The following is a 24,397-nucleotide window of genomic DNA, read 5'->3' as shown; positions in this document are numbered from 1 at the left end:
CATAGGGCTATGCTTTCAACAGAGTCGAAATTTACATTATGCTCAGCCCTTTTCCTTCCCATGTGTGCATGCACAAAGGAGAATATTTTATCTCTTGAATCTTGCAGTGTAGACATTAGCAACTTGTCTGAACAAATAGAGAAAATTTCTTGGCATACAGTGCTTTTCCATGTTAAACAAGTGAAAAATCACTGCAATTGTTTATACCTTCCCTCTTCTTCTCAGCATATGGGCTCTACTCAGAGAATTGAAACCAGCATCAGTGTGAAACATATTTTCAAGAGCCTGTCAATTCAGAGAGGAGAACAAACCTTATGTGTAGTTGTTATAAAGGTACAATGAACTTATCATCATGACACCAGTATATTTACTTCATAGCAAGTAATCTCTGGAAAAAGCTAATCTGTGCATGCTGTAAACTAGAAAAGAGTGTTAGTTAATTTATAGTAGTCATGTACTTCTGCAGAGCCTATAGCTATTATTGAAGTAGAAATAATATTTCCTTGATTTTGTGAAATGAGGACTTAACATTATTTCAAAGATTAATTTAAAAAAGTCCTTTTACAGCAGGGAGGATTTTTCCAAGTCTGCAGTTATAGTAACATTGAATTTGGACCAAGAATAATGAATTAGTAACTCATAAAATGAACAATAAATACATTAATAATAAGGAAAAAGAGGACAGAAGATGTTGATTGTTATGAGCAAAAGTACCTTTTATGTCTTTCTGGTGTTCCTCTGCAGTCTCAGTTTATGAAAGATCAAATTCAGCCTCAGTGTAAAATTAGTGGTTCTGATGAGGCTGAATCAGTCCTTGATGTGAGAAGAATGGCAGATTGATCATATGTGAGTGATCCATCAGACTTCCTTGGCTTAATGAAACTGGTAAGTTATGTTTGTATAGGAAATGTGAAAATAGTTTTCTGGATTTTCATTTTTTTATATTGTGTTTTTACTTAACGACTGCAGTGACTAGAGTTCCTCTTCAAAATACTGGTATTAAACTCCTCCAGGAGACTGCATAGTTTAAAGAAAGTTTATCATTTAAGTAGACATTTAAGTCAACCCTTTCAGACAATTACTAGTCTGTCTGGTAATGCAAAATAGACTGTCAAATAAAACTTATGCAAATGTTACATCTTATAAAAGTTCAAAGCCTCTGTTGAATTGTTAGGGTAACTCTAAGCTGTGGGTAGAACTAGAAACCCTGTAAACCCCTGTGAAATCAGCAGTCAGAGTAGCTTAAAAAAGAATAGAATTTGAGTCAGTCTGATATTTAACTGAAGAACAGTACGTTATTCTTCATCAATTTTAGCCAATGGCTTAGAAAGGCAGTAAAAAATCACTGTCAGCTGTAAATCTGGCCCAAAGTCTGCTAAAGACATCTAAGAGCATTGCGAACATCTGTGATACTGACTTGTAATTGCAGCGAGATGGAAAGCTGTGGTTGCATCTTTATGGTCATATATGCAGTAGTCTAAGTCAAACAACTGCTCTGGAAGTTGGAAGAGTGGAAGAGTTAACCACCCAGATGTAGTTCTGGTAAGAGTATAGATGTTCTTATCTATATATTCCATAATATATTTGTGGGCTTTTAAGTAGCATAGGAGCAAAATAAAGTAAAAACACCATAAACATTACCACCTTCTTTGTGTAAAGTCCTACAAAACCTATATAAGCAAATAATAGTTGAAGGTTGTCTGAAATATGTCACCTTGCCTCTGACTTTCATGTTTTTATGAAAGAAATGCAGGAACTTTATTTTCAGCCACTGTCATACCAAAACCCTGGGCAGTAATAACATCCCTTGTTATTAAGCATGCAGTTGCCAAAAATAACATTAAATAAGTAGCTGGTTGACAGGAGCTAGATTTGCTTTCTCTTATTATTTTTTTTTTTCCTTAAAGCTCTAGAAAGAAGAACAAATTTCACTCTTATTGAAATACTTGACTGTTCCCATTTATTTCTGTGTGCCTGAGATTATGCTGTGTCTCGATAAGATCTGATGAAGCTTGATTTTTTTCATCTCTGTGCTGTGGGTGTGTTGTCTCAGTATAGTCTTATAAAGGGTAGGGCCTTGCTGCATGAGTTACCCTGGTGAAATAGTTGAAGCTATTGCAGAGTAAAGCACAATTCAACATGAAAAAGAATGTCAAAATAGACCATTAATCCTTCTCGAGGTGTTACTAAAGGTCAGTGGGATGATGACCTTGACTAATACAGAGGTCTTTTTGTACACTACAAAGTGTTCAGTTTTCTTTTATAGGCATGTTCTCTGGCGCTATGGAATAAAAATATCCTTTGCATTTCAGTGGAAGCAGAACTGAATTTATATCATGAGAAAGAGAGTGCACAGTAATTTCTGAGTCACCAGAGGGTAGTTTGGTGAGCGTGACGGCACATATTAGCCACATGCAGTACTTAGTTTGCAAATTTAAAATTCTCCTAAATGCACCCGAGCTTTCTGCCAGTCTCATTTACTTTTTATTGAAGCAATTACAGAATAATTCACTTTTCTCATTTGCCAAAAACCCAGATAAAGTAATGCATTCCAGCATGCACAGTTAGTAAGATTTGGGTAGTTTGAAAGCAGGACAAAAGAGTTCCAAAGCCAAGGAGACTTCCCAAGAAAACAGCAGCCTTTTGCTTCCTGCCAAGGACACCATCCATCATCGCATCAAAATGAATAAAAAATAGTGCATCTTTCCAAAAGGATTCTTTATGAAGGAATGAAACTTAAGAAACAGTAATTGTGTCATGATTTGAACCAGTTCTGGCCACTGGAGGACTCCTGTATGTTTCTGGCTGCTTGGAAGGCTGGGTTGTGATACAGGTTAAGGCAATAGCTCTCATACAGAGCTGTCAGTAGTGACAAAGCCATCAGCTATTGTATAGAACAAGCAGGAAAGAAAATAGAGAATTTCTTTTCATCATGACCATATTAAGGCTTCCTCTACTTGCAATCAAAAATTAACTTCTAGAGGATAAAAAGATTCCTGTTCCCCTCCTCCTTTTTCCAACTCTAAAGTCATTAATATCACTTAAGGATGGCAGAGCATTGGAATGGGTTGCCTGGAGATGTAGTGGATGCCCTGTCCCTGGAAATATTCCAAGCCAAGCTGAACCAGGCTCTATGCAGCTTGATGGAGCTGTAGTTGTCCCTGTTCATTGCAGGGGAGTTGAACTAGATGGTCCTTTCCAACTCAAACAGTTCTGCAGTTATAGTAAACCTCTGTAGCCTGTGGTAGAAAGATATTTACAGTCCAGTAATGTGTGAGTACCCTGGGGAACTGGATCAAAGATAACTCCAGTGATGCGTCCTATCTCCAGACAGTCTCTTCTGTCTGAACTTAAGCATCAGCAGCACTTCTGCTCCTTCACGGTGCTGAGGATCGCTCAGCCTGCTGTACATCTGGCATGTGGTCAGGCATCTGTTTTATGCAGCCATTGTTGTTATATAAACAGGGGTCTGCTCTGAATGCTTTTCCCCGTTCATTTCCAACAAAGATTAGAAGTGATTCCTCGGCTCCATAATGAATACCTATCATGTGTGAAGGTGTTAGCACAGTGACATATGAATTAAATTCAAAGTTTTGGAAATGGGATATGAACTTCAAAGCTTGAAGCAGAGTATTTTCAAGAACTTTTGGCTGCACTCCCTTTTCCAAGTTAGGGCACTTAAAATAATGAGGTCTTGTACGCAGGAGCAGCTCTGCACAGCCACATCAAAAGAGCAGAGCTGTGTAGCTAGACTCAAGGCTGCTTCCCTAGTGCCACCTGCAGTGCCTAGGAAACTGAGGCAGTACTAATATTTATTTAAAAGTCCTGTCATGCCATGTCTTACAAAATAGAGGGAGGCAAGAACCGAACCACAGCCTCCAAATAAAGACATGAAAGGTATGTGGCTAATGACTTAGTCATTAGATGACTGTATGTAATTAAAAAGAAAATTCTTATAAGTATCTGAGAACAGTTTTAGTGATGGAAGGTATTGAATAGTGGACTAATAGGCATTTCCTAAAACTAATTTAGATAGTCTTCTATTATTATAGATTTGTATTAATAACCTGTGGAAGCTGTAGCTATAAATCAGGATCAGTTGTGTAACGCCCTATAGAGGCTAAATGACAAGACATTCACAAAGAATTTTGCCATACAGTCAGGAGATAGTATGAAGTTGTATATGAGGAAGCAATAAGACAATTCTGTTTGCTCTGAGAAAATATTAGGCACAGATGCACTAGAAAGTCTGTTACCATGGGCTAGCTAAATAAATTTGGGCAAGTTCTCTACTTACTGCTGTTTACTTGCTTTTTCTTATTCCTTTAGTGCATCAACATTGACTAGATGTTTGTGCATAATGGGGATTTTCATTTGAACTCTTTGTCTTTGTGTGGGTTTTTTTTGCTAACATTTTACTAAGAGCTTGTCATGTGAAATTTATCAGCAGTTTCCCAAAAGGCTAAGTGAGGTATGTGATGTGTTCTGCAATTTCTGTTGTTTCTTGAATGTAATCAGAAAGATTAGTTTAACAGCATCTTCCTCTGCTGAGGCTGTGCTGGTTAGAGGATGACTGTGTATGCACTCTATTTTCCCTCATCCTTCAGGATGTTATTATTTTTAATGTTATAAAGATCAAGACAATGACTCAGTGGTCTATTAGGTTTTCTTAAATGTTGTAAAGTACAGCATGATCAGAAGTTTCTTTGAACTTACCACTGCACTGATTTTTTTAAAAATGCCAGAGCTGAAACTCACTCCCACGTGCACCATCGAAGCACCATAGATTTAGCTGATGAAAATCAAAAGATCTAAGCTTACTGCATAATGACAGGCTGATGGAGGCACTACTGACAGAGGAAGCAGGCAGCCATCTTCATTGTTTCTCTGTCTGAGTTCTTTTTCCAGAATAGGCGCTGATTTATCACTTTTCTTGTCAATTTCAACTGGTTTTGAGATTACCCAGTTTTTGAATTGAGAGGATCGTTGTGGAGAAGCACAAAAGGACTTGTGTCTGCTGTGAGGATTTTATGGCAGATGCTTAGAAGGACCTGTGCATTTGAGGTCTGTCCAGTTCCTACTTAGACCATCCACGTCCTAGAACACACTACATTATTCATGCTTTTCTGCTACAGTGCTCTAAAAGCACCTGAATCTTCAGCTGATGCTTTGTACATTAACATTGCATGTCAGACCAGTTCTGCAAATGGCTCCATCTTGACAGCAAATTATCTGGTCCACTTTGTGGTCTGCACCTGAATGGTTCAACCCACAGTAGGTGCAGGCTGCGTAAGACCGCCATCATATTTTGTATTAGGATACCTATTTGACATTACATATGCACTGGAAGGGCTGACAGCCAGGTCTCTCCTCTACAAAATGAAAACCTTGTTATTCTGTAGTCTCTACAATTTTACTTAAAATGGAACTTCACCGAGAACCTACTGATAAATTCATAGGCTAGCTGAGATATGTGGAAAAGGCTTTATCATACAATTCAAGCAGCATCTGAGTAAAGGCTCTAACAACCATCTTATCTTAAAGGATAAACCAGTTACTTCTCCTTCTGCCTTTAAAAGAAAGGGCCAGTTCTTTTGCCATTTTTGAGAGAAGAGGCCAAGAATTACCTCAGTGTATCTTTCAAGGCTGTGAAACCTAAGTGGAAGAAGTCAGATGCCCATAAGATACCTAATTTTTTACAAGGTGAAAGCCACTTAGTTACCTCTTTTGATATCCATGTGTCTGCTTAGCTGGCTTTTGGCAGCCCTTACCTCTGGGCACTGAACAGGAGGAAATACAAGAACGTGGTAAAGGACTACTGTAAGCACTGTTCTGAGCTTGCCTTGAATTCAGACACTGCAACAGTAAGACTTGAATTACCTAAACCCCTGTCATTCCTTATGGTATCTTATCCTATGGTATCTTGTAGTACTTTATTAAAAAAAATATATATATATGATTATGAAAGGATTTCCTATCTGAAACTCTGGTTTTAGTTTTCCAAAAACACTGAAAATATTTCTTGCCCCTAAGTTCTCTTAGGACAGATACAGATACAGATTTCTTTTCCAAATGTTGCCATCATTGTTATGAAAATGCTATTCTATCTGTACTTTTAAAGAAGAAGAAAAAAAAAAAACAAAAAAAAAAAACCACCCAAAATTAGATTTGGAAGGAAATAACATTTTCAGAAAAACAATGGCAAACAAATACTTCTACTTTCTTATGGAGAGAGATTCTGTCGTGGGTTTAACTTAAAGTTTTGTTCTAAAAAGCTTACTGAAGGAAAGAAGGAATGGGTTGAGATAAAGTAACCCAGAGAAAGAAGTGCATGTGTTATTTCCCTGCACAGGAATGGACCATACATAAGAAGTGGCAAATCTGAAAGGATTTTCACATTTTGAGAATTCCAGGGATGCGTTTAGTGAGGGATGTGACAGCAGTAGCAGAATTTGGGAGGGGAGTGGTTAAAACTAAGTATTCCCATAAGCTCATTCTGTAACTGAAAAAGCACTTACCTCTTGACTTTTTTCTCGTCAGTGATCTGTGCATGCGGAAAATGCAAAAGCATTTTGAGTATTATTCGTAGATATAGTAGAGCACTTTCCATTCCCTGAACTGAAGATGTTATAATTAGAAAGGATCAGGATTAGAGGACTTTCTCTTTTTCAGTGTGCAGTGTTTATGCATTGGAAGAATAAATATTCAGTGTATATCAGATGTAGCAAAAAATCATACTGTGTACAAATGTTTCACAGTTCAGTCCTTATCTGTTCTAAGTTTTAAGGTTATAACCAACAGTTTTGTATTTGGGCTTAAGAATTGCACTGTGAATGGAGAGAAGCATTGCAGAACTGGAAAGCTAAATGCCAAGAGCATTTGGCAGCAGCTGAATTCTGTGTTATTAATCGTATGAGGCTAACAAGAAAATGAAATAGCTATGGGTGAATCAGCAGTGGTTGGTGCCTTGATTTCAAACAGTGGTATCACCTGTAAGGCTCGAAGCCACTATGTTACAGTAAGAATTTTTTGGTTCTCATAAACACACTACAGTGTTGAAACTCCACTTTAGTTGCTGGTGGATATAATGAAATTTAATCTGAACTCTGTGACTTTACCCATTTGGCATAGGAATCACTTTAACCATAGAGGAAGTATCAGTAGGAAATTGTGAAACATTTGTTTGAGTCTGTACTGTAAGAGAGTTTCTTGAACCACAGCTGTAGGGGCAGGCTCAGGGTTTGCACTGGTGAGAGAAAAATGAAGTCCTCTTGATGGAAATAAATTAATTGAACATACATGAAACAGGAGAATTCCCCCTCTTGTGTGATTCCCTCTTCAGTTCTCATCTTGCTGTGGGTCATTTATTATTGCTGCTCTGCTTACTGAGAAGAGTATTTTACACAGGGAATTAGTTCAAATGTTCTAAACAAACAAACAAACAAAAAACACCTCAGGTTGGAGACAGTATTACAATATTTATACTGAATAAGAGTGAATGGATTATAATAAAAATAAATAATAAAAGAAAGTGATATAATTCCTGAGAGATCTGCAGAAATGCTATAAACTCTAAAACTATCTTTATGGTGCAGAGGAACGTATTATGAAATCAGGGCATCACAAGGCTGGAAGCAACTTCAAGAGATCCATTTCCTTCTCCCCTCTACTCTCCAAGGGTATAACAACTGTATTTATGCCATTTATATCATTTATATCATTCCTGACACAACTGTCTGGCTCTTTGTTACAGTTTTTCAGTGCAGATATTCCACACCCTCCTGTATCAATCTGGACATTGCAGGGCTTTTTATAATGAATCTTCATTGGTCAAATTAAATTATATTTTTCTTTACTTGTCTTACCTATCAGGTAAGTGAAGAAAGAGAATCCCATTTTTACTGCACTTTCATTCATTCTTTTCTCATGAGCTATGTCTTATGAACCAGTTATCATTTCTATTGTTTTTTTCTGAGCTTTTTCCAATTGTTCCAAGCTTTTACTGATATACAGAATCCAAGCTGAACATAGAGCACTAGTGGAGCTCTTACAAGTATTAGATTCCAATATTTTTCAAATATCTCATAAATACTTTGATGAGGTTTTTAAATTCAAGCATAACTTGAGTTCTCTTCCTGATCCCAGGTCTTCTTCTGTTTTCCATCCTATATTTGTAGGCTTAACATTTCTACATAAATTTAAGTTTCTTGCACTGATCTCTACTGTTTTACACAGAAAAGAAAAGTTTTTGATTTTACTACAGTCTAATAATTGTATTTTATTCTGTGTTCTCAGCATAATCCAATCCTGTCAGGTTCGTGTCATCTACGTCTATCCCCTTGTATATGTCATTATTGGAAGTACTGAACAGTGCTGGAGCTAAAGGTGATTGTTTTTAGCTTACTTGATGCAAACTGCTCATCTTGCAATAAGTCACTGACAATGATTCTAACAGAAAGATTTCTAACAGCCTACCCAGCCAGCTTACATTAGCCCTATACTTCAGACTCTTTTTACTTCATCATAAGAATACCATATAAAAATGTTTAAAGCTTTTGTAAATTCTCCTTTTATGGAACTTGTTACTTTGCCCTGCAAGTAAATTGTATGAACTAGGCATGATTTGTCCCTAACAATTTAGTACAACTTTTATTCAGCTCTTCCTTTTGGCTGCATTTTCCAGTTACCATTTTGAGATTTTTGTGTCTTTTTCCTAACAAAGAACATCATTCATTTTTATCTGAAAGTTCTGTTTGTTGTTCCTCTTATTTATACCTACTTTAAATAGCTTTTTATTTGCATCAGTATAGAGAAAAAATCAAAATAGACCTCTGGATGTAGTCTGATAGAAGTGTTGGGTGGCCTTCCAGAGCTTTTAATGTTTAAAGGAAAAGTAGTAGAAGAGTCTGTTAGGAAGTAGACTTTAAGACCTTTTTAAAGGAGAAAATACATCTTCTGTCCAGTGGGTCACTACCAAAATAAAGGTAAAGGAGGACTGGAATTTCATGTATAAATTACAGCTTTGCAACTCACATAACTAGCACATCAGTCCTGAATAGCAGTTTCCCCCACTTAATCAATTCACGAAGTGCAAATACCTCATCAGAGATGGTACGGTTGAGATCTAACAGCCCTTTAGTAGCATGTTCTTATTTGCTTGCAGAATAAGTTAACTACTCTTTTTTTCTCCTTATTCTATATCGGCTTAGCATAATTTTATTGCCTTTTATATTTAATTCCTCATGGCTCTTTTCCTTGTATCTGACAGAACTATTGTGGCATCATGATTTCCTCCAGCATGACTTGGTTTTTGCAGACATGCTACTGTAATCTGATCTGACTATACAGTTTAGGACAATGTGTTTTTATTTTTCTTCATGGAAACAATACAGTGTTAAGTGTGATATGTGTCATCAAATCTCTAAAATATGTGCAGCTTGATGTGTTATGCTCCTAGAAAGAAGATTGTACCGCCTCTTCAACTATGCCACTTTGCATGTAAGGGTAACAGGCATTTCAAATGCATTGCTCCCTGAACTAGGAAGGGAAAACATAAAATTGAATGGCTTTGCAGTTCAATGTGTTGTACTTGTGATGTGAACTTAGTTTTGGAAGTATAAAGATTTGAAGTTTGTTTATTTTATGGCCTCTGTAATCATGTAGGAAACTGCTGCCTGTTTATGTGCTAGCATGATTCCTATTGTCAGGTAGGCGGTTTCTTCTCAATTCTGAATGAAAGAACATCTTGTTCTTTCTGTTCCAGCAGCACAGTACTCACATGCTCATTTCCAAGATATTCATTATAATTTACAAAGCAAAAAGAATCCCTGTTTTGGATAGCTAGCTTTTATTAATATAAATAGAAAGAGCTAAAGCTGTCAAAATTCATTCTTTGAATAGCCTCCCACAGTTGTGCCAAAGGTAAGAGTAAGTATTGAAACTCACCAAGGAGGCAATAATAATGTGAAATAAGAACTTTTTCAAATATCTGAATTGTGAAGAACCAGGTACAAGATACGTAAGCTTATATATTCTGAATAAATTTTCAGTGATTTCTAATATAAAAGAGAATGAAAGGAGTTGTAGCATAAGCAGAATGATGATATAGATAACGAATCTGTATTGAAAAAACTAGTTGAGAAAATTGTATTGTTCCTCTATGTGCACAGTATTCAGAAATTGTTATCTGCTTTGCCTTGCTGCTTGATTTACACTGCTGCCTTTGGTCAGTAATTCAGACTTTCCATGAATAGATTACTAGCCAATGTGGAAACGTAGCACTGGAGAAAAATACCTGCTGTTTTGTTGTCTGCTCAATCTGACCACAGATGGTCACCTGAAGGAAGTCTTACTCTATTCATACTGGAAAATATAGCCCTACAGTAACCTTTGTTTCTGTGCTTGTTTGCAATGTTTGAGGTTTTCACAGAATCATGGGGGTTGGAAGTGACGTCTGGAAATCATCTAGTCCAACCCCCTGCTGAAGTGGGTTCCCTAGAGTAGGTTGCATTTTTACAGCCAGAGGCTTTCCATACTGGGGTTTGTTTATCAAAGATACATGCACAGTAACCAACAGTGTGGGTTTACTGCATGTAATTAGTGCCTATTAAAATCCTACATGCATATTTTTATTGCACAGTAACATGAAGTGAACAGTGTTCCACAGAATCACTCAGTGCATGGCAATGTCATATGAATGCAGTTTGGGTGCTGTAAATGCATGCCATTGCTTGTTACACACTGTACTAATTTCCTGTGTAGATTTAAACTTGATCTCCCCCAGGAGTGATATTTGTTGAAGGTTTAAGCTCACAAAAGCAATTTCAGTGAGCAAGAATAAAGGTAACTCTGGAAGTTCCATAGTTTTATCAAATGTATTTGGAGATCATGTTTGAACAGACAGCTCAAATGAGCAAAGGCACAAGTTATAGAAATAGTTTTATTTACAGAAACGGTCTTTCCAAAACAATTTTTTTTTATTTGCAAGCCTTTTACCTTCCTTTTAATTGTTTTTCTCAGTTAATGGAATTTAAGTGTTATTATCCTCCACTGTAGCTGGCAAGCCGCATTCCAAAAGCAGTCTCCATTAGCTAAGGTGCTATATGGATCTGGCCTTAGCTCTCCTTCTGTGGAGATAGCAGTGTGGAACGTTTTTGCTTGAGGTTAATGAATATATTAACGAACAGCAAGAGCTAGCAGCTAGATATTACAGTTATCATCATTATTTTGTTGGCCTTTTAGAGCTGGCAGAATATACAAGATAGTGATTGCTAACACTTGGTAGTGAGAGGGAGCTAGAGAGGAAGAATAAGTACTTCTGAACAACCTAATGAAAAGCCTTCTTTGGCAAATGCCTGCTTTCAGTAGTTCAGGATTTCTGCCAGCTCATGCGTGAAAATGTGAAAATGAACCTATTAGAATTTTCCAAATGTATTAGTAAGGTCTTTACATGTAATTTCCTAATCTTTCAGTACTTTCCACAGGAATGAAAACACCTACTGGCATGTAGTGTGTAGACACTAATATCACTAATATATACCTCCTCATAGTGCATCTACTTTATGTTACTGACAGTGATACGAGGTAGTGTGTATAAAATAGGTGTGTTGAGCTGTGTCAGTTTTAATGTGTACATTTATCTAGACTTTACGTCCTTTGCCATCTGAAGAGATGTACTGACATAGTACAGAACCTAAAATAAATGCTGTATAGAAGAGCAGAGCAGTTAACCAGCATTTTCGTCCCCAAGAGAATCTTTCTAAAAAACTGCATTATATGAAGGGCTGCATCTATTCAATTCAGAGACTGCTGTATTCCAAGGATAAGTAAGATAATCTCCTGTAATCTGTGAATTATTTGGTGATGTTCTGCCAAACCTGATCTGGCAGGAGGCAGGGCTTTTCTATTTTCATTTTTATGAAACTCTGACTGAACTTTTTGAGGATACTTTGGTGTAATAGAAATATTTAAAGGGCTATCAAAAATATTTCCTTTTCTTTCCCCTCCCTTGTCTCAGTCCTGCAAGTACACTTTGTTGAATGGAATTGCTGGCCACAATGTATATTGTTTTCTCATTCAAACTTTCAGTGCTGGCTTCTAAGGAGAAAGGTTCTCATAGTAGGTAACTTAGCTGCTATGACTATTAAGCAAAAATACTGAATAGAATCACTCTACCTGAAAGATAACTTTTTAACTTTTTAATTTATTTTGTCTTAGCACGCATGTTAATATTTGTCACAGTTGGATAACGTAACAAGTGGAAGAAATTTGACCTGACAGTTCTCAATTGAAACACTCTCATAGCCAGTGACCTCAAGCTTCCTTCTCCTTGTAAAGCAGTTATCTCCCAGGTAATGAGGTCTCACCAAATGACACCAGCATTACACTTTGTAGAACAGAATTCTATGAAAGAAATCTAAATGGTTAACAGAACTTGGTACTTTTACGGGCTCAATTATTTTATCCCTTATGGTTTTTCTGCTGGATTTTATGTTTCTGACAGCCTTTAAATCTGTTGAATCTTGCACAAATGCTAATGAAATTTGGTTCCAATAAACAAATGCAATAACAGGAGTGAGCTTCCAACTTAACTACTCAAGCAATGTAATTGTTTGTTTAAGTGCAAGACACAAAGTTTAGATTATGGAGAAGGGAGACGTCAGGCAAAGTGACATTTTCATCAGTGATTTGGAAGCAAACATTGACTCACTGCTGATAAAATAGGCCAGTGACATGAAGATTTGTGGAATGGAAAATAATGATGGGGACAAGACAGTCATACTGACAGTGAATTCTGAAACATTTTGAAGCTGTATCTATGTATATAGTATGTGATTAAATGCAGCCAGATGCAATGCTGCTCATCTAGCAACAAGAAACATTGAATATTTTAATTTCTGCAGAATGAGGAATTCTCCTAACTTCCAAAAAAGTAGCATGTAGAAGCTAGGAAGCAATTTCATCTCATAGCTATCATCTTGTTTTTTATTTATAGTGTGTTTTGACTTAGTTACATGTGTCCTTTTCCATGTTTGTGAAATTCCTAACACATCTTAGACACAATATACTTAAAAGGGTTATGTAAAAAATGTTTTTCTGGATGACCACAGTCTGTAAGCTTGGGTACTTGCAGTAGACGGGGGCTGAAATAAAATTCTACTTTTTTAAAGGATCCAAATAGATTCTACTTCAGGGAACGTGATAAATAAATGACAAGCTGATTAAGATCAGCTGTTGCATCACCAGTAGGACTTCATTTCAAGATTTTTAATGAGTAAGTCGTAAGTCAGTAATCAGTGGGTGGTGTAGGACCTAGTTCTAACTAATTAGCAGATCTCAATAAGCAGTAATTATATGCTTACAGTAAAAAGTAAATATTCTTGTCTGGTATTCAGTGGTTTAGAATTTAGTAATGAGACTAAATGCGAAATCAATTTCTGTAAATTGCCATCTTAATCAGATGAAGTCACTAAAGAACTAAAATGTTACCAGTAGTATTCATAAGTGAGCTAAATAGGCCATACTGTAAAATTAATAATTCTTTGTAGCATTCCTACTATCCAAAAGGCCAAACACAACAGCTTCATACAGCAGGCAGCATATTATAACTCAAGAGCCAAAGAATGAGAAGCAGAAATATGGAGCTTCTCTTCTCTGAAAGTCTGCTTTCTCACTGGTACTTAATATGCTTTAGGGTCTACATGTCTCAAACTGGAAGAATGCTGCCTATCATTTTATGATTCTCCTTGAAATATAAGTTTAGAAAATAAATGCATACAAACTGAAGGATGTCCAGACTTCTATTTCTTCTTTCTCTAGGTCAGGTAATCTTCCTCGCCTAATGATGAAATGTGATATTTGATGTGGTGTGCGATATAATCCTGACAGTTTACATTGCCAAACCCTGTTTTTCCCTCGGCAGGGGATTTGAAGGTAGAGAGTTGAGCAAGCTGATCCACTGTACACTGATTTTCTTGTTCTGCCTCTGTAATTAATACAGCAAAACACTAACCCTCCTCAATGGTCACAGACCTCTCACAGTTCAGTAAAGACAGAAGTAGTTGAGGAAAGTGAGCCCAAAGTCTCCACAGCATTTCAATCAAATGTGGGCAGCCACAACAATTGACTTCCTGTCAGAGGTTTGCCAGTTGCTTTAATTCTCACATAGGGAGAGCAAATTCTTCTTCAGTCTCAAGCAAGGACATCATCCAGCTGAAAATTAAATACATACATCTTCCAGTTCAGGAGATGAAGGAGATATACCTGTATCTCTGCTAAACACTGTAAATTGATTATGAGAAGGCTATTGAGAATTGCTAGTTGGAAATCAGTTTTTGTCTTCATGATTTTGTTACGGAGTACCTCAAGTGACTTACTTGAGTCTCCCAGTGTTTGCTTTTTTTTTTTTTCCCCCACATTAATCTGTCAGAAGCCAGTTCTTCTAGCTAAAGTGGAAATGGAAAGAGAATACCTCTAGGTGAATACTTGAAAGCTGGAGTGATTTCTTGAGAGTCTTACCTAAAGCAGGAATTGCAATTTGTATGGTTTTCAATTGGTGCTCTATCTGTAGCCAAAACGTCCGTCCTCGGCTTCAGGAAAATTCTCAGTAAAACCTTTATGGATGTTTGTCAAATGTCTCTTTCCTATAACAACTATTCTAATTCTGATTCAGCATCTGCAAACTGCGTATTTTCATTCAAAACAAAGCTAGCATAAATATTCAGCTGGTTCTAGAAGGGATTTTTTATTTTTTCACAGTGCTTCTTATCCACATTTATGTGGTAGAAATTCCTGGTTTTGACATCCCAGAGTGTCTTTCTCTGTACCATTCATTCTGTCAGGACCATCTATCTGGGCTGTGCTGGATCCAGATAGAAAGGTTTTTGGTATCATTTATTTATGACAAAACTTTTTAATGTCCTTTATGACTGTTTTTCCTGGAATATATTTGCCCTGTACTTCATTTTTCTTTCTATGCCACCATAAATAGTAGTTTTTTTCTTCTTGAATCTTCACAGCAGAATTTGATGCTTTATTTATTTTAAATGGTACTCTTCAGTACAATCCCATGAGTTATAAAGAAAGGGTTGGTATTAACCGATGTATTAATCAGTGCTATAGTGATGTTTTTATCTGAATGCTCTCTCAGAAAGTACAAGTTTTCTACTGAAATGTCCATTACAGAAATACCGAAACTGGATAAGGACCCAAATGTCTGTCTGAAAAACAGTTCAGGTGCTTGGCTCATGAAATGGAAAATAACTCAGGTTATAAGAAACATTTCATCACAGTTTCAGGATATGAAAAACACAAACATCTCAATGAAAACTATTTCATATTTAAAAAGATGAGGGATATATGGTATGGGCAAATCCTTTCAATAACAGAGCAATTCCTTTGAGAAAGGTTTCATAAATATTCATTAAAGTAAAAAAATAAAGTTGTTTTGTATTGTCTTTTGCTTCTAGCAATGCCTTTTGCAAAACTTCCTTACTTTTAGAAGCATACTGACATACATTTATGAGCAAAAAGAAGGTACGCATGGTTTATCTCTATTTGAAGATGACTATTTAAGAATCAGCATCTAACAAGGGCAGTTAGAAAAAAATGTGTAAGCTTTTAAAAAATATGTGTATTTGTAATCTATTAAAATGTTTGAGTTTTCAAATCTTTCAGAAAGGTGCAGCTCAGTCTGAGTAACAGATCCTGACACAGTATTGTTTGACTTGGATTACCCAAGCAAATTCCATCCTTTGATTATCTTCTGACATTTCCACCTAAGAGTATAGCCTGCTCACATAGTTGATAAAACAGTTCTGGTTGAACAAATTCTGACATTTTCTGATTTTCTAGTTAGAGCAGGAGAAATATGAAACTTCTTATCATTTCTAATGCGAACAATGCCACTGTGGGATGACAGCAAAATTCTTCTACCTCATGAATTCAGTATTTGAGCCAAATCACTTTCCTATGCTCTCTCTTTTGATTTTGAATCAAACATACTATTTATTCTTTTCAAAATATTCCAGTGATTAGGCCCAATTTTTCCACATCCAAGCAAATCCAATTTGCTTTTACAAAGCAAAAAACATAATAACTTGTAAAATTATGGTTTATTTTTTCCTGGCTTGTTTTGCCACTGTTAACATTTCTGAAATATTCTTGACATTGAGTTCTGATTTTCACTTTCTCTGCTTTTAAAATTATTTTTCAAAACATATCTAATTCTTGCCTCTGAAGAAATCAAAATGCCTGTGGATTTCATGTGTGATGAAAATGCAGTGTGGTTACTAAATATTTATTTTAAAAATAATCACATTTTCTTTTTGCATTTGACATGACAGTGAGACATTCTATTGAAAAAGAAATTATAGACCAGCTTCAATTTTACCCTAGAAAGTCTTGCCGCATATTTCACCCTACAGACCTGGCAGTGTGTTTCTTGTGCTGAAATTACTCAATAGCAACATGGGATGATTTATTTTTTGCTTATCAGAGACACAACATGCTTACAGAGTGAACGAACTGTTGTAAAAAGTTGTCTGCAAAAGCATGATCCCTTATGATTGGTTTTTAAATAATTTAAAAGGTTGCTTCTTCCAAACATGCGGCATGGTTTAGTAAATCACAAGCCATCTAAGTACTTCATTTTGTCTAGCACTACCATCATTTAGGTGATTTAGTGAGAATAAGTGAGAGTAGCCTGCATTCTTCTGGTGAGGAGATTTTAAGAGCAATTGTTCAAATATGAGCTAAAATGACATGTGATGTCCCTACTGAAGAAACAATCTTTGCTTTTTGGCATTGGTATTGTACTGTGTTCAAAGAAGCCAGTAGTTATTTTGACTTGAGAAGTACCTGGTCCTGTATCTCATCTATTAGTCTTTCCAAAAATTTCAGAGTAACCTTATCACCATTGGAAATATTAAAGAATGTGCATTTGGTAATCATAGAATTATACAATCATAAAATGACTTTAGAAGAGAATTTAAAGATCATCCAAAGGTCCAACCCCCTGACATGGGCAGGGTTGCAAATCACAAGATCAGACTGCCAGTGCTCCATCCGACCTGGCCTTGAGCAGTTCCAGGGATGGGGCATCCACAGCTTCTTCCATCATTATCTACTCATGTAAAAAGTTAATCTCCCTCCTGTTAATTAGTGGTCCTTAAGTAAAGGAAAGCTGCAATGATGTCTCCCCAGAACATTCTCTTCTCCAGGCTGAACAAGCCTGCTCCTTTGACCTTTCTTTCTTGGAGAAATGTTCCAGCCCTCCAATCATCCTTGTGGTGCTTCTTTGAACAAGAGTGAATATCTACCATGTTTTTCCTATCCAGAACAAGTACTACCAAAGTAAAGCAAAATTCCTTTGAATAGGTACAGATGTTCTGAATCTCCTACAGAGAAGGATACCAGTAATAAGGTATAGGACTAGATATCTCACAAAACAAGCAGATTTATGAATAAGTTAGACAGTGGAGCCAGAGATGTTTTATTTAACTGGTATGTGAATTATAGAATCATAGAACAGCCTGGGTTAAAAAGGACCACAGTGAGATTCCATGGCTGTATCTGGAACAATCTTCAGTGTTTCTGAGGCGGATTTTCTTCTGATTTCAGATCTGATGAACGTTTTCCTAAAATAGCACTTCAAGAAACACGAAAGGACCTGAGGTTTCTGGTCTAGCTTCTCAGAAGCACTTAGGCTTTTCTCTGTTTTCAACTGAGACAGAAATGCCATAATATGCTAGCAATCTCATCTAACCCTTCATTGCATCAGAAAGTTCAGCTCAGGCCTTCCCTTCACCGCTGTGCACCCCAGTTTTTTACCTTGCACTGTCACTGTCTAGCCAGCAGAAACGTGGCCTAGGAAAAGATGGGGCCCTGCAGCCAGCAGTGCAAAAACCACTGCTTGTGGTGGCAGGAGTCAGTCTGCTCTCAGCCTGTCTAGCCATTTCAGAGACCTTCTCTAAATCACTCGAAGTAGAACATCTGCACACTTCAAGAAACTTGGCTTCATTTCAGTATCATAAACTCTATTTTTTAATTTATTTTTTTTAAACAGGGGAACAGCTTGACTGAGCTTTTGGCTTCTGTCACAATTGAAGCTCAGCCCTCAGCTTTTTACCACCCAGACAAATGACAAATCCCAGAGAAGTTTTCTCTTTTTCCTCTCTTTCTTTTAACAAAAATTCTGTTGGATGCACAGTAGCAAGTCTCCAGTCTGAAATGAAAAGCCTCAGCCTGGCTGATGCTGCTGGGAAAGAGTGGTTTTAGACATATTTGCAGGTTCACTGAAATTTTTAAAAGGTCACATGAACTGATCCGCTTCAATTCACAGCCAATAAATCTTGGCAACTTTTTATGAAAAGTTACGAAGGAGAATCAACTCCAGAAGAGAGCTGCCTAACTGTCACTGATGTCAGGTTTCCATACCCTAAGTTTTTAGGAACTAACATCTCAGAATGAGAGGCTCTATTACTGAGCAATTTGTTGTTGCTTGTGATAAGAATCACATTGCCAATATTGGTCCTTGTTGTTCTTTTTAGTTCATTCATTAATTATTTAATTACCAGGGCATTTCTGAAATCTGAAGTTTATCTAATAACTTGCAAAACACCATCCTTTGTTTGAACTGATTGGCTTTTACTCTCTGAGACTTGATCACCTTGATAAAGCAGAAGCAGCCAGAGTTTCAGCCATCTACAAAAGAACAGGAGTGTGACTAAATATAAATAGAGAATGCACCCAAGGTGAGCTCAAAGAGATGGATGTAGCTCAGGCATTTGCAAATACAAAAGCTTTTGTAGGTTTTCACTTTGTAGTTGTGGTTCACAAGTATGAGTGTAGCTCACAATGAAGATTTTCTATTGGAGTTTTTCCATTTGGGTCAAAAAAGTTTTTGATTTTGATAGGTCTGCAAGGAACCATGAGGCTCTTGAATTACACTTGCATTCTCAGTAAGGCTTGCTGACTGGAAGGCTGAGTGAGAATTGGAATCATAGTCTCATGTAATGATGTCAAGCAAGGTATGATGCTTGCAAAGTGTGGGCCACTCTCAAAGGCTCACTTGGCTCTTCCTCTGAAAGTCCCATTGCTTTTTACACAGTGATTCTCTTTGCTTTGAGACATAATTCCATGTATCTCTGATCAACAATCACTTCTCAAGCACTAATGGATACCATCCCTTGAGATTAAGAAGATATCCATGTAACAAAATCAGGGTAATAATCAGAATGGTCCTTCATATCCATTGCTTTACAATAGACCTGATTCACAAGAGTACCTACGATTACTCCTGGTATTGATCCTTACATTATCTCTGTTCTTACATGGACAACTGTAACAATTACACTTTGCAGTGCACCCTCCAGGAGCTGCATTTCTGTCTGTCAAATGATTTGACGCATACTGGAAGCAGTACTTGATACAGTGTGTTACTTTACAACAGACATAACTGGATGTCTCCTGAAAAGGCCAATAAAAAATCAGGTTTGTTTAAATGCACTTTATTATAAAGCTTATTTTTAAAAGTAAAAAATTTAAAATTTTCTGCACAGTAAAACATTTAGTATGTATGTTATGTAGGACAGACTTTGAATTGGCTAGCATTAGGAAATAATGTGAAAAACTGAAATCTTATGAGTTATGTGCGTTTTAAAAGATACTTCTGTTTCATATCCATGTGGTACAAAAGTAGAACAGTATTTTCTGCTACTGTAAACATGAATGTACTTATTGATTGGGAAGACATAAGCAAACTGATCCATGTTTTCAGTAATATTTCTATATACCTCTTACTTATATGGATGGACTCTGTATAATATGAATGCCTACGCTTCTAATAACAAACAGGTTGTGATATTCCTGGGAGTAAGTGAGGCCCTTTTTAATAACAAATGACACCATATATACTCCACTTTCATCTTTTCCCTTAATGATATATTTAAGATCTTTTATGTTTTTAGGTAAGCAGTAAGTGAAGAGTTAAACCTAAAATCAGAAGTTTTATAAAAAATTTAGCTTCTTAGCAACAGCAAACAATCCTTTGAAAATAAGAAGAACAACACTGAGTCATTTGCTTTTCATTGTAAGATCATCTCAGCAATTTGAATACTTTCATGATTATCTTAAAAGGTCAATAAAGCACACTTTGAAGAAGGAAAGAGATACAGAAACCTGAAAAAAAGTCTGTGTTCTTTTTTCAGCAAGTAAACCGCCTTTATAACTTTCTAGAACATTTCTGAAGGATTTCTGTGCCACTGAAAGTAAAAACAAAACAAAAACTCGCTGCTAATAAGGAGAATTCCCTTTAAAAAGATGTTTTAAAAATTACTTAAAGTGAGATCTGAAAGCTGGGTAATTTTCCCAGATTTTATATTTTTTATGCTGTTTTATTTTTTTCACTCAGCGTGGCAACTTTTCAAGAGTATTTCTGCATGCAGGTGCTAATCCAGCCTATAGCAATAGCAGAGCAGAAAACTGAGTGCATTATGCTGTTCTTAAAAATATAGGAAACTGTACGTGCGTTAGAAAGCAGTATGAGATGTTTAGTCTTTAGGAAAGTAACCATTAATGAACTACGATTAATGAACTTGGAAAGTATTTTTAGACTGATTTCTTGGAAATGTCAAATAAAAAGCAAGACCATATTATTTTGATTGTTGACATTGCCGTATTTGCCTGCATCATTATGCCCTGGTAAACTACAGCTACATTTTTGATGGTTAAATGACAGAAAAGGACCTAAGGAAGAAGAAATTCCAAGAAACCCATGCTGGAAATGCTGCTGAATTTTTCTCAACACCTCAGTCATCAATAGAAGGAAGGAAATAGCTCTAGGCTTACAATCTAAATTGTGATGGAGGAATCTGTGAAGGTTTGGAGTTTTCAGTTTACTGCATAAACAGACAGATATTCACATGCAATGAACTGTCTTCTGCACCTGCCAAAATGTACTGGAAATCCTGTGACAACAGGTTTTTTGGCAGAAGTTAGTATTTTTCCTTCCAGACATGACCAGACCTAAAAACTGCAGAGGTGCAGGAGAAAAAAAAAAAAAGAAAAAAAAAAAGTTTTTTTTTTTTTTTTCAAAAACGATTTTTGAAGCTGAGAAGATTTTGCTTGCTGCTTTTCATGGATCTTTAGATAGGTAAATATTTCACCTTAGACCAGTTTGAGGTACTTTACTTTTTTTTTTTTCAGTTTTTAATAGAGCATGATAGTCTCTCACAACCTGTATATTTGCTCACAATGTCTTCTCAGGCAGCCTTCACATTTGACTCTGAACAAGCAGAAAAGGAATCCTCCTGAGATGGACTGCTAAGTAGATATCTAAAAAGTAAAAAGAGGCATTCATTTAAGTGTAGCTCCTCAGTAAACATTGGGACCATAGATAAACAACTTGTCAAACAACTTCTGTACATTCAAGATTTGAGGGAAAGTGAAAAGAAATTCTCCTCACCAGCAGGGTTTATGAAAGAGTCACTAAAATGACAGTAAGAACTTGCAAACCACAGCTGACTTCAGTGCAGTTACATGGGCTCATACCAGCATGACATACCTGAGCTTTGATTTTCAAAGTACAACTTTTTTTCAAAGCCACTTTAATTTTAAAATGCTTTACTTAATTTTAAAATGCTTAATTTTAATTTTAAAATGCTTACCCTTACCAGCAAAGGGACCTGGGGGTGTTGGTTGATGCTCAGCTGAACATGAGCCGACTGTGTGCCCAGGTGGCCAACAGGGCCAACGGCATCCTGGCCTGCATTAGAAATAATGTGGCCAGCAGGAGCAGGGAGGTGATCATCCCCCTCTACTCAGCACTGGTGAGGCCGCACCTTGAGTGCTGTGTTCAGTTTTGGGCCCCTCACTACAAAAATGACATTGAGGCCCTGGAACGTGTCCAGAGAAGGGCAATGAAACTGGTGAGGGGTCTGGAGCACAAGTCTTATGAGGAGCGGCTGAGGGAGCTGGGATTGTTCAGTCTGGAGAAGAGGAGGCTCAGGGGAGACCTCATTGCACTCTACAACTTCCTGAAGGGAGGTTGTGATGTAAAAGGGTCTGGCCTCTTCTCCCAGGCAAATAGTAGGACCCAAGGAGACGGCCAGAAGTTATACCATAGGAGGTTTAGGTTGGACATAAGGAAGAACATTTTCTCTCAGAGGGTGGTCAGGCGCTGGAATGGCTGCCCAGGGAGGTGGTGGAGTTGCTGTCCCTGGCAGTGTTCAAGCGGCGTCTGGATGAGGAGCTATGAGATATGGTTTAGTGCTTTCCATACTGGGAATGGGAGGGTGGTTGGACTAGATGATCTTGCAGGTCGTTTCCAACCTTGCAATTCTATGATTCTATGATTCTATACTTCCTAGCCACTCTCTTCCTCTCAGCAATCCCTTACTTTCTGGGCTGCTACATACAATTACTTTATTTTTAATTGTGTGTGCATGAAATAAAAGGAGAGGATGCATTTATTTTATACTCAAAATGCTTTTAAATTTTTCTTTTTTCTTCTTGAGTTATTTTGTAGTTATCAAAAAGACTAGGAAATGGCACAAGAGAAATCTTGGAGGCAAATGTGTAGCTTTTCAGAAAAATTCTGTTTAACTTTCTGATTGATATGTTTGTAGAATATAGAGTTAATCACCATGTTTGCAATCATCAACATAACACAGCCATGATTTATGCTGCTATTACTTTAAAGAATTAACTGAGAGATAAGTCATGCAGTGCTTCTTGTAATGTTCCGTTGTTCTAAGAGTAAAAACATTTGTGAATGCTCTTGTATATACAATTCCAGAGCCTGAATTACTACAGAATTTGTCTGGGTTTATTTTGGCACCAGTTTTAATGTGCTAGTCTTCAACATTTGTTTATTTGCTTAACTCTTGTCCTAGGTTTCTAAGAAATTCTCGATTTCCATTCAGTCACTCAGTTGCTTTTCTGAAAATTGACACCATTGTGGATTCTGGGAATATGGTAATAATGAAAATCTCTGTTTCCCTGTATTTGTTTTTATTCCTACTGTCACCCAAGACACTGTGGGAAATAAATCTCAAAATGAGTAAAATTAAAGATAGAACCAGTTTAAGATAGGTAACAAATTGGGCAGAAACAAGAGCAATTTATACACAGGTCTCTCCCCGCCCACCATGCCTTTCTAGATAGGTCCAAGCTTGAAGATTTGATTTCAGTTGACTCAGAAACTTTCTGACTGGCAACACTATGTCCAGAGGCACCTAGGAGATCTTCTGTCAGTTTTTTGCTTCCTGATGTGACTCGTTTACCTGTGGCTTCTTGAATCTTGTCTTCCCAAGCAGGCTCTGTTAGCCCACCTGAGGAAGGAGCAGTTTCTTACACAAGAAACCATCTGATACGGTCATTTCCTCAAGGAATATTTATGAACATAAAGGAACAGTTTAAAAAACACTTTTTTTTTTTTTTTTTCTAATAAAAAATCCATCCCAAAATGTTCATGCATTGTGTTTCATAAGAAATGCGGAAACTGATTATGTAAGCACAGACCACAAAGTGAAAGTTCAGAGGTAATACCCAATACTGCAGAAATACAGATGCTGCGGAGTTGCAGTGTTCCTATTTTTACAACAAATTGTAGGGAAGCCTAGACGTGCATGCTGAGATTGTGAGAGTAATGGTCATTCTAGAGAATTTCCAGGGAACTGATTTCTAGTTGATATCACACAGCACCCTACTGAAGAGATGGGTGGAGGATAACATTCCCTCTTTCTCTAGCTTGGCCATCACCTACCTATTACTAGTTTTCTTTAGGATACTTTTACTGCTTTCAAATTAAATTTCCTTCACAGCACATGTATGAAGAAGCTCTGCCTTGGGGAACAGTGAAGTTCTTTCTGCTATATCTGTGATACTGGCAAATGTCTGTTTTATGTGCTGTTTTATATTGTGCTTTATAATCTGCTCTGATTTGCCACTCATAAGTTTTTTTCTTCAAAATACATCTGAAGAGCTCCTGATTATTTCTTTTCTTTACCACAATTTTATTTGAAACCATTGCTAATTTCTCCAACAAGAGAGGAAACTCGGATGGTACGGTTCTCATCTCTGAACTCAAAGTTGTGTCAGCCTTTCCATTATGAAAACTCCTATTTTGAAGAGTTTAAAATGTATTATTTAAAATTCAGCTTAGGCTGGAAGCTTTTAATAAAAATATTTGTAAATGGATTTAGTTGCCTTTTGTATTTCTTTAGTCTTTGAAAGATCTGTCAAGCAACTTTTAGAATGCTCTTAATGTGCTTGCAAGAACAATTTTCCAAGATGCTGTGTTTTTTTAGCTGTTTGCTGCAATTACTCAAATCATACTTTCAATCTTTTTCTAAAATATTTTGCTCTTCTAGTTTTTATTTTACTATGTTGAAGGTTC

This window comes from Centrocercus urophasianus, unplaced genomic scaffold, assembly GCF_019232065.1.
Source record: "Centrocercus urophasianus isolate 14NV4802_14NV808 unplaced genomic scaffold, USGS_Curo_1.0 seq_13, whole genome shotgun sequence".
NCBI lineage: Eukaryota > Metazoa > Chordata > Aves > Galliformes > Phasianidae > Centrocercus > Centrocercus urophasianus.
Note: the sequence above shows the minus strand (reverse complement) of the source record.